Source organism: Ovis aries, chromosome 13, assembly GCF_016772045.2.
Source record: "Ovis aries strain OAR_USU_Benz2616 breed Rambouillet chromosome 13, ARS-UI_Ramb_v3.0, whole genome shotgun sequence".
In the NCBI taxonomy this organism is placed as follows: Eukaryota; Metazoa; Chordata; class Mammalia; order Artiodactyla; family Bovidae; genus Ovis; species Ovis aries.
The window spans coordinates 77373592-77383974 of record NC_056066.1 but is presented as its reverse complement, the minus strand read 5'-3'; the positions used below and the strand labels follow the sequence as shown (position 1 = coordinate 77383974).

General features: G+C 44.3%; 1 long non-coding RNA gene and 3 other non-coding genes across 4 annotated transcripts; all 4 read right to left on the bottom strand.

The window, feature by feature from the left end:
• Positions 1–7329: 7329 nt before the first annotated feature.
• On the bottom strand, positions 7330–10015 carry LOC105609544 (uncharacterized). The gene is made up of 5 exons (XR_003591296.2): positions 9919–10015; positions 9498–9606; positions 8642–8706; positions 8271–8347; positions 7330–7547 (listed from the first exon to the last, which is right to left on the bottom strand). It is a non-coding gene; the product is annotated as an uncharacterized LOC105609544 (long non-coding RNA).
• Positions 8472–8563, bottom strand: LOC114117662 (small nucleolar SNORD12/SNORD106). The gene has a single exon (XR_003591327.2). It is a non-coding gene; the product is annotated as a small nucleolar SNORD12/SNORD106 (small nucleolar RNA).
• Positions 8786–8876, bottom strand: LOC114117663 (small nucleolar SNORD12/SNORD106). Its single transcript, XR_003591328.1, has one exon. It is a non-coding gene; the product is annotated as a small nucleolar SNORD12/SNORD106 (small nucleolar RNA).
• On the bottom strand, positions 9680–9771 carry LOC114117661 (small nucleolar SNORD12/SNORD106). The gene has a single exon (XR_003591326.1). It is a non-coding gene; the product is annotated as a small nucleolar SNORD12/SNORD106 (small nucleolar RNA).
• Positions 10016–10383: the final 368 nt, after the last annotated feature.

The window sequence follows — 10383 nt, the reverse complement described above, 5'->3', positions numbered from 1 at the left end:
GGGATAAAACAGGATGGTAGTAAACCAGGGTGGGGTATGGATTAAAGAGGAAATAATTAACACAATGTCACACATGGTAAGCACTCAATGAGCTCACTTCTTCCATCTCTCGAACATAGATCTTCTTCCATCTCAATGTGGCAGGAAGATTTTATTCACTAGATATGAATTATGTTTCGGGACTTCCCTGACAGCTCAGTGGTTAAGGCTTTGTCTGTCCGAGGCCAGGGGCGGCGGCCGGGAGGAGCAACCTCATGTCCAAGGAGCAATGGCTGCGTGGGCACAGGAGGGCCTAGAGGAGCCATCCCATGTTGAAGGTCAGGAAGGGCGGTGGTGAGGAGATACCCCTCATCCAAGGTAAGGAGCAGTGGCTGCACTTTGCTGGAGCAGCCATGAAGAGATACCCCATGCCCAAGATAAAAGAAACCCAAGTAAGATGGTAGGTGTGGCAAGAGGGCATCAGACGGCAGACACACTGAAACCATACTCACAGAAAACTAGTCAATATAATCACACTAGGACCACAGCCTTGTCTAACTCAATGAAACTAAGCCATGCCCGCAGGGCAACCCAAGATGGGCGGGTCATGGTGGAGAGGTCTGACAGAATGTGGTCCACTGGAGAAGGGAATGGCAAACTACTTCAGTATTCTTGCCTTGAGAACCCCATGAACAGTATGAAAAGGCAAAATTATAGGATACTGAAAGAGGAACTCCCCAGGTCAGTAGGTACCCAATATGCTACTGGAGAGCAGTGGAGAAATAACTCCAGAAAGAATGAAGGGATGGAACCAAAGCAACAACAATACCCAGTTGTGGATGTGACTGGTGATAGAAGCAAGGTCTGATGCTATAAAGAGCAGTATTGCATAGGAACCTGGAATGTCAGGTCCATGAATCAAGGCAAATTGGAAGTGGTCAAACAAGAGATGGCGAGAGTAAACATTGACATTCTAGGAATCAGCAAACTAAAATGGACTGGAATAGGTGGATTTAACTCAGACGACCATTTTATCTACTACTGTGGGCAGGAATCCCTCAGAAGAAATGGAGTAGCCATCATGGTCAACAAAAGAGTCTGAAATGCAGTACTTGGATGCAATCTCAAAAGCGACAGAATGATCTCTGTTCATTTCCAAGGCAAACCATTCAATATCATGGTAATCCAAGTCTATGCCCCAACCAGTAACACTGAAGAATCTGAAGTTAAATGGTTCTATGAAGACCTACAAGACCTTTTAGAACTAATACCCCAAAATGATGTCCTTTTCATTATAGGGGACTGGAATGCAAAAGTAGGAAGTCAAGAGATACCTGGAGTAACAGGAAAATTTGGCCTTGGAATGCGGAATGAAGCAGGGCAAAGACTAACAGAATTTTACCAAGAAAATGCACTGGTCATAGCAAACACTCTCTTCCAACAACACAAGAGAAGACTCTACACATGGACATTACCAGATGGTCAACACCAAAATCAGATTGATTATATTCTTTGCAGCCAAAGATGGAGAAGCTCTATACAGTCAACAAAAACAAGATGTGCTGACTGTGGCTCTGATCATGAACTCCTTATTACCAAATTCAGACTCAAATTGAAGAAAGTAGGGAAAACCACTAGACCATTCAGGTATGACCTAAATCAAATCCCTTATGATTATACAGTGGAAGTGAGAAAGAGATTTAAGGGCCTAGATCTGATAGATAGAGTGCCTGATGTACTATGGAATGAGGTTCCTGACATTGTACAGGAGACAGGGATCAAGACCATCCCCATAGAAAAGAAATGCAAAAAGGCAAAATGGCTGTCTGGGGAGGCCTTACAAATAGCTTTGAAAAGAAGAGAGGTGAAAAGCAAAGGAGAAAAGGAAAGATAAAAGCATCTGAATTCAGAGTTCCAAAGAATAACAAGAAGAGATAAGAAAACCTTCTTTTGTGATCAATGCAAAGAAATAGAGGAAAAGAACAGAATGGGAAAGACTAGAGATCTCTTCAAGAAAATTAGAGATACCAAGGGAACACTTCATGCAAAGATGGGCTTGATAAAGGACAGAAATGGTATGGACCTAACAGTAGCAGAAGATATTAAGAAGAGGTGGCAAGAATACACAGAACTGTACAAAAAGATCTTCATGACCCAGATAATCACGATGGTGTAATCACTCACTTAGAGCCAGACTTCACACTGGAATGTGAATCAAGTGGGCCTTAGAAAGCATCACTACGAACAAAGCTAGTGGAGGTGATGGAATTCCAGTGGAGCTCTTTCAAATCCTGAAAGATGATGCTGTGAAAGTGCTGCACTCAATATGCCAGCAAATTTGGAAAACTCAGCAGTGGCCACAGAACTGGAAAAGGTCCGTTTTCATTCCAATCCCAAAGAAAGGCAATGCCAAAGAATGCTCAAACTACCGCACAATTGCACTCATCTCACATGCTAGTAAGGTAATGCTCAAAATTCTCCAAGTCAGGCTTCAGCAATATGTGAACCATGAACTTCCTGATGTTCAAGCTGGTTTTAGAAAAGGCAGAGGAACCAGAGATCAAATTGCCAACATCCACTGGATCATGGAAAAAGCAAGAGAGTTCCAGAAACACATCTATTTCTGCTTTATTGACTATGCCAAAGCTTTGACTATGTGGATCACAATAAACTGTGGAAAATTCTTCAAAAGATGGGAATACCAGACCACCTGACCTGCCTCTTGAGAAATCTGTATGCAGGTCAGGAAGCAACAGTTAGAACTGGACATGGAACAACAGACTGGTTCCAAATAGGAAAAGGAGTACATTAAGGCTGTATATTGCCAACCCTGCTTATTTAACTTATATGCAGAGTACATCATAAGAAACTCTGGGCTGGAAGAAACACAAGCTGGAATCAAGATTGCCGGGAGAAATACCAATAACCTCAGATATGCAGATTACACCACCCTTATGGCAGAAAGTGAAGAGGAACTAAAAAGCCTCTTGATGAAAGTGAAAGAGGAGAGTGAAAAGGTTGACTTAAAGCTCAACATTCAGAAAACGAAGATCATGGCATCCGGTCCCATCACTCCATGGGAAATAGATGGGGAAACAGTGGAAACAGTGTCAGACTTTATGTTTTGGGCTCCCAAATCACTGCAGATGGTGACTGCAGTCATGAAATTAAAAGACGCTTCCTCCTTGGAAGAAAAGTTATGACCAACCTAGATAGCGTATTCAAAAGCAGAGACATTACTTTGCCGACTAAGGTCCGTCTAGTCAAGGCTATGGTTTTCCAGTAGTCATGTATGGATGTGAGAGTTGGACTGTGAAGAAGGCTGAGTGCCGAAGAATTGATGCTTTTGAATTGTAGTGTTGGAGAAGACTCTTGAGAGTCCCTTGGACTGCAAGGAGATCCAACAAGTCCATTCTGAAGGAGATCAACCCTGGGATTTCTTTGGAAGGAATGATGCTAAAGCTGAAACTCCAGTACTCTGACCACCTCATGTGAAGAGTTGACTCATTGGAAAAGACTCTGATGCTGGGAGGGATTGGGGGCAGGAGGATAAGGGGACGACCGAGGATGAGATGGCTGGATGGCATCACTGACTCGATGGACATGAATCTTAGTGAACTCCGTGAGTTGGTGATGGACAGGGAGGCCTGGCGTGCTGCGATTCATGGGGTCACAAAGAGTCGGACACGATTGAGCGACTAAACTGAACTGAACTGAAGAGAGTATGGGTTTGATCCCTGGTCAGGGAACTACGATCCCAGATATTTCCAGCCAAAAAGCCAAAACAGAAAACAGAAACAATATTGCCACAAATTCAACCAAGATTTTAAAAGTGGTCCACATTAAAAAAAAAAAGAAAAAAGAAAAAAAAAGGAACGAGGGGTTGTGAGCAACAGCATTAAGAAAAAAAAGAGAATTTTGTCTCTATTATGTGCCAGGCCTGGGGTAAGTGCTTTACAGACCTGATTTTATTGATGCTTACAACTCTCTGAAGCAGGTATTGTTATGAATCCCATTTCACAGATGAGGAAACTGAGGCTTATGGAAGTAAAGAAGGTGCCCAAGGTCCCTCAGCTAAGAGGACAAAGAGGTAGGATGAGTCTGGAGCATCAAATGTTTAGTGAGACTGAAGCTGGGGAGACAAGATGCAGAAAGTTTGAGCAGCTAAATCCTAACATTGCCTGCAGAGTTCAAAGAAGCAGTAATAGCAAAGGAGAGAGATTCAAGCTGCGTGGAAGCTCTCAAGCGAATGTCTCCAACCCTGGCTGGTAGGCATTCGGGGCCACTTCTGACCTCAGAGGTGTTTCACCAAGGAAGTCAGAAGAATTTGAACTTGTAAGAACTGGAAATTGGCTCCTACCTATAAGACTGCATTTCAGTAAGAGGCTGCCATTAAGTCAAGGGTTATAGACTCAAGAGCCAGACCGACTGGGTTTGAATCCTGGCTCTATTACTTACAGGCTGTGTAACTTTAGACAAGATGTTTTCTCCCTCTGAGACTGATTCTTCAACTGACATATTTAATAATACAATCTGCCTCATACAGTTGTTGGAAGAATAATGTTTTATTACACGTGAAGAACTTAATTAACACACAGTAAGAGCTCAATAAATGTTAGCCATTTGCTGTTTAGTTGCTAAGTGGTGTCCAGCTCTTTTCAATCCCATGGACTGTAGCCTGCCTGATCCCCGTGCCTGTGGGATTCCCACATCCCCTATTACTACAAGGGCAAGTATGTTAAAGAGGGAACTACACCAATGTGGGGAAACAGAAAGTGCATGACCTTAAAAACATACATACAGGGACTTCCCTAGTGGTCCACTTGCTACGGCTCCACGTTTCCAATGCAGGGGCACAGGCTCAATCCCTGCTCCGCGAGATCCCACACACCCACATGCCATGGGACAACTAAGCCCGGGCACCACAATTACCTTGTGCCTAGAACCCGTGTTCCCCGACAAAGAAATCACTGCAGTGAGAATCGTGTGCACCCCTAGAGCAGCCCTGTTCGCCTCAACTAGAGAAAGCCTGCTCACAGCAACGAACACCCAGCGCAACCAAAAATAAATGAGCTAAAATAAAAACATACCTACACGTGTTACTCAGCCACAGCCAATTATCAGGTAAGAAAATGGGCCCACTCTGACCAGATCTTCCAAATTTTCCATGAGAAGCCACAGTGGCCTCCTTCCTAACAAGCAGGTTTTCACCTCAAAGCTTTTGCACTGGGTCTGTTCTATCCCACTGATAAACCACTCACTCCCTGATCTTGTTCAGCTCTGTACTCAGATGTGCAACTTTACATTTCTATTCCTTTTCCTCACTTTAGTTTTCTCCATTGCACTTATTAAATATCATAACACAGAGCATTATTTTTTACGGTTCCTCCCTCTACTAGCAATGTCATGTCCCATGCAGGCAAGTATTTTTTTTTTCCACTACTGTATCTGTAGCACCTAGAACAGAGCCCGACACGTGGTAGATACCTGATGAATAGTTACAGAATGGATCACGTGAGTGCATTTTAAGAAGCATTCTGTGGACTCAATATGTCTTCAGGTTTCCGGGTTAAGTGATGCTTCAAGGAATCATTTAATCAGTTTTGCCTCACTGAGCACCTACTATGTGCAAGAAGCAGCTTTAGAAACTGTAGGGGATGCGAAAAACAGGAAATACTTGTTATGGTAAAAGGCAATAAGTTATAGACAGAAAAGGAGTCAAATGTTAAGTCAGGGTGTGTGAACTGATTCTCACACAGATTTGAGGAGCTCTCTGAGCCTGTTTCCTCATCTATGCAATTAGACTGGGGATCATGGTAGTTCTCTCCTCACAAGGCTGCTGTAATGAGTAACAAGTGTGCAGGTCAAGGGCCTTAGCAGTCCCACAAGGCATTCGTTTAACATTTAGAGTGACCTACCTTGGGCCAGGCACTGCCACGTGCCATGGAGGGGCCACAGAGTGGAAGTTGCTTTCTACGTGGTCATGATCTAATGCAGGGAGACAGATGATGTATGTGCTACATATAATGTATGCATACTGTATATGCATTGGCACTATTTGTTACACAGTGAAAAAACATAAGGGAATAGAAAGTGGCGGGGATTTACTACAGGTCCCCATAGGTGGTGTTTGAGTAAACGGAGGGAAACATGCAGGGGTTAGGGCTGGTCATTCCAGATTGGAGTGAACCTGAAGGACAGTTAGGAGATCTCATATGGCTGAAAAAGAAGGAAAAGAGATGAGGTCAGAGGTTACAGTGAGGAAGATAGCCCAGGCCATTGACTCCACCAGTTACCATGTAAGGTGGGGAGAGGACAGATGGGAAGAGTACTCACAGCATACAGAGAATAGATGGTGGCTCCAATAGTAAAGAATCTGCCTGCGATGTGGGAGACCTAGATTATCCTTGGGGCAGGAAGTCACCCGGGATAAGGGTATGACCACCCATTAGACTATCCATCTAATCAATATGGTTTTTTCAGCAGTCACGTATGGATGTGAGTTGACTATAAAGCTGAGCACCAAACTGATGCTTTTGAAATGTGGTGTTGGAGAAGACTCTCATTCCCTTGGACCGCAAGATCAAACCAGTCAACCCTAAAGGAAATCAACCCTGAATATTCATTGAAGAACTGATGCTGAAGCAAAACTCCCAATACTTTAGCTACTTGATGCTCACTGGAAAAGACACTGATGCTGGGAGATTGAAGGCAGAAGGGAGCAACAGAGCATGAGAGGATCTGATGGCATCACCGACTCAATGGACCTGAGTTTGAGCAAGCTCCAGGAGTTGGTGATGGACAGGGAAGCTAGGCGTGCTGGGGTCAGAGTCCAGACATGACTGAGCAACTGAACTGACAGTATTTCTGTCTAAAGCATTTCATGGACAGAGCCTGGTGGGGGCTGTGTCCAACACTTTCTGTGCTTAAAAAAAAAAAACTGTTTCTGCTGCAGCTGTTCTAAGTGGCAACTACGATCCCACAGGCAGTGCAGTACAGATTAAAAAACCAAGACTAAAATCTTTGTTCAGCAGCACACAAGGATGCTGTCCATGGAATTCTCCAGTCAAGGATACCAGAGTAGGTTGTCATTCTTCTCCAGATCTCCCCAACCTAGGGATTGAAATCAGGTCTCCTGAACTGCAGTCTTCACTGCCTGAGCCACCAGGCAGCCCTTATTCCCTTATTGGCTCGAGGTCTCTTAATTTTTGCTAGCTTGTTTCATCAAGGTTAGGAGGTTAAGAGAGGAAGGGAACTATCAGAGGATGTCAACAAGTCATGTAGAGTGTGGGATCCACCTTTTAACTCAGTATCATTTGGTTCAAGGTCTAATGACTCAAGAGAACAGCATTTTCATTTAAAGGATTTTATTTCTCCAGACAGGAAGGCTACAAAGTTAAAACCTTAATAACCAAAACTTAATATAACACTACATTTTTCACAACAGCCACAAGATTTTTACCTCTGGACACTCAGGTTAAACAACAACCTAAATCTTCATGCTTTCTCAGAAGTAAATGTACATCTTTCTCAAGAGGCCTTGCATTCTGACTCCACAGCTGAAATTCCTTAAAAAGAAAGATACATCACAATCAGTACTTCATTAGGATGCAAATGGCTGTTTGGGATGTTGGAGTATCTAGACTTCAGGAACTAGGATGATGCACAGTTACCAGACCAAGGAGGGAGGCTTCCAGTCTGGGGTCTGCCCATCAAAGTCAATATTGTTCCTGATATGCCAAATATTGATTCTACTCAACATTCTGCATGAAATAAATGCAAAGGATACTTTAGGGACAAATGGAGGCATCTGAAGGTAAAGGGGATAAGCAGGCATACAAAGTGTTATGTTTAAGAAGAGAGGCAGAAGGTAAAAAACTGTCTCGATTTGCTCACTGTGATGATGCAAGGCAGTAGTTAGTTTTAAAATATTTATTTCTATTGACTTGGCTGTACCAGGCCTTAGCTGATGCACATAGGACCTAGTTCTCTGACCAGGGGATCAAACCCAGACTCCTTTGCCACTGGACAGAGGAGTCTGTCCGCCATGTTTAAGAGGCACATGGAGTAATGTATTGAGGTTGGCATCCAACTAAGTGTTAAGAATTCAGTCTTTCATAATGAATTATAAGCCATCTGGAACTCAAAAGGTAACTTGGAACCCAACTTGCAACTGGTCCCCAAGTCACTCCCAAGTGGGCAAACCCAACACTTCACTACCTGCAACACATTCAGTTATCATTTTACCAAGGGGTTAACACCTAGCGGACAAAAATTTACAAAAATCTTACCTATTACAGAACTGAACCAAACTGAAATCAGGCAGCCATCAACCTATGTAGGCCCTGATGTACACAGGGCTCTGGTCCTGTAGGAAAGTAAGAGGAAGCAAAGATAAATTATTTGAATGACGTCCAATTCCCACTAAAAAAAAAAAAAAACCATACAGAAAGTCAGTGGTAAACAGAAAACAAATAGGAGTTATCTTTGAGGCCAATGCATCAGACAAAACTGGCTAATAGTTCAGTTGGATCAACAGGGTCGATCTGATGGGGAAAAAAGTCAAGTCATCAGCTGCAATGGCCATACTTGAGTCACAGAAAAGTAGAACATAGGGGGATAACCCCTTCAAAAGAAAAGCAGTTAAACAGATATGACTTACAAATTCTCTCCCAGTCCTGGATCCATCACGGTCCATTCAATGCCTGTTTGCTGCCAACAGTGAGCCTGAGATGAAAACATTTGAAACATGACCTGTTAAGTCAGCTAGATGCAAAAGCAGTGAGGGGACAGAAGAGCTGCTCAAGTTGGCATATCAGACAGAAACTGGCTTAGAGAAGTTAGATCAACATGGTCGATCTGTCGGGGAAAAAAGTTCAGTCATCATTATTGCCAGCAGGAAGCTCTTGGACTCTACAAACACCCGGCTTTCTGTAGTTAATATTTGATAGAGACCAGCATGGCTGGCAAGAGCTGTGGGAAAATGGTTGGCTTTTACTTAAGTGACTGCAGCGTTTTGACTGTGTCAGGATATCATCATACTTGAACGCAACATGTCATCACTTCTAACACAGCAAGGTGTAAGGAAAACTTCATTTCAGAGCATTCATCCCAGCATTAGGGTGGCATTTTGAAACTAGACTAACATGGTCAAAAGAAACATTTGGCCTTCCTTAGAAAAGCAATGTATCACAGTATGCACCCATTTGGAAATTTAAGTACAAAAAGCTGTTTATTACTAAAAAAGGGAAGGAATGGGCATCTGAGTATGTGGCATAAGGAGCATTTAAAAATTAACACCGATTCACTTATCCTAGTTTGAAATGTGTCTAATACATATGTTTTTGTGAATTATAATAAAACGAATTCAGAATACCTCAAGAAAACCGAGTAACTAAAATATGCTTATTAGTTACCCTTAGTCTCTTTTGTTCCCCTGCAAGGCGGCCTAGCAAACCAAGAGGTTCCTCAGAGCACAAATTCCTGCAACAGGCCAAAAAAAAGAAAAACGTGCTTACTCCAGACGTCAGGAAGCTGAAGGTTCTGCCTGTCGACACGTGGTTCCCTTGGAGCCCCGGCAGGGACCCCTCCGCCAAGATTCATTCTGTAGCGTCTGATCACGCAAATCTGCAAACCAACAAAGAAAGGTCGTCAGTCGCCATCTTTCCAGTCAGAAGAGAACAGGGCACCGCCTTTTGAGGCCGGTGTTATCAGAATTAACTGGCAAGTATTCAAAGACATCAACATGGTCGATCTGATGGGGAAAAAAGTGAGTTCATCATTTACACCGGCCGAGGAACCCTAGGTTTCTTCAGCTCTCATTCATCTCCCCAACGACGCTTAGACCTATTCAGTCAAAGGAGAGGGACCACCAGGAGAGCCGACGGCACAAAGAGGGAAAAGGAGGCGCAAAGATGTAGAAGCGAGGTTTCTACTCACCACGTACAGTAGCAAATTCTGATTCCAGGGTTGAGACGACATCGGATGAGGAACAGACAGCACACCACAAAGAAGAGAGAGCGCCGCAGACGCGAAAGGAAGAACAGCGAGCGAGCCTCCCTTAAGTAGCCAGCGGGGACTCTCACGCCTGCGCACTGGCTCCGAGGCGCTTCCTTTTCCCCGCCCCCGCCAAGCCCGCGCCGCGCGAGGCCCTCTGGGAAATGTAGTCTCCGCGCCGCCCAGACGTAAGAGGTCTTAATGGTCGTCCAGGCCGCTTTAGCCTCGCCGGTTCTCAGTACCTACTAGGCCTCCGGGTGCCGTCGGCCTTGTCGCCATGTTGCGCTTCACAGGCACCGAGCCTTGCGCCGGGTCCCCGCTCCTTTGGGGACGGCTGAAGCCTACAACGGCCTTGGGTGCTGTTAACCCGCCCCCCGCAGTCCCCTCCCTTCAGCGGCGCCCGCCCGA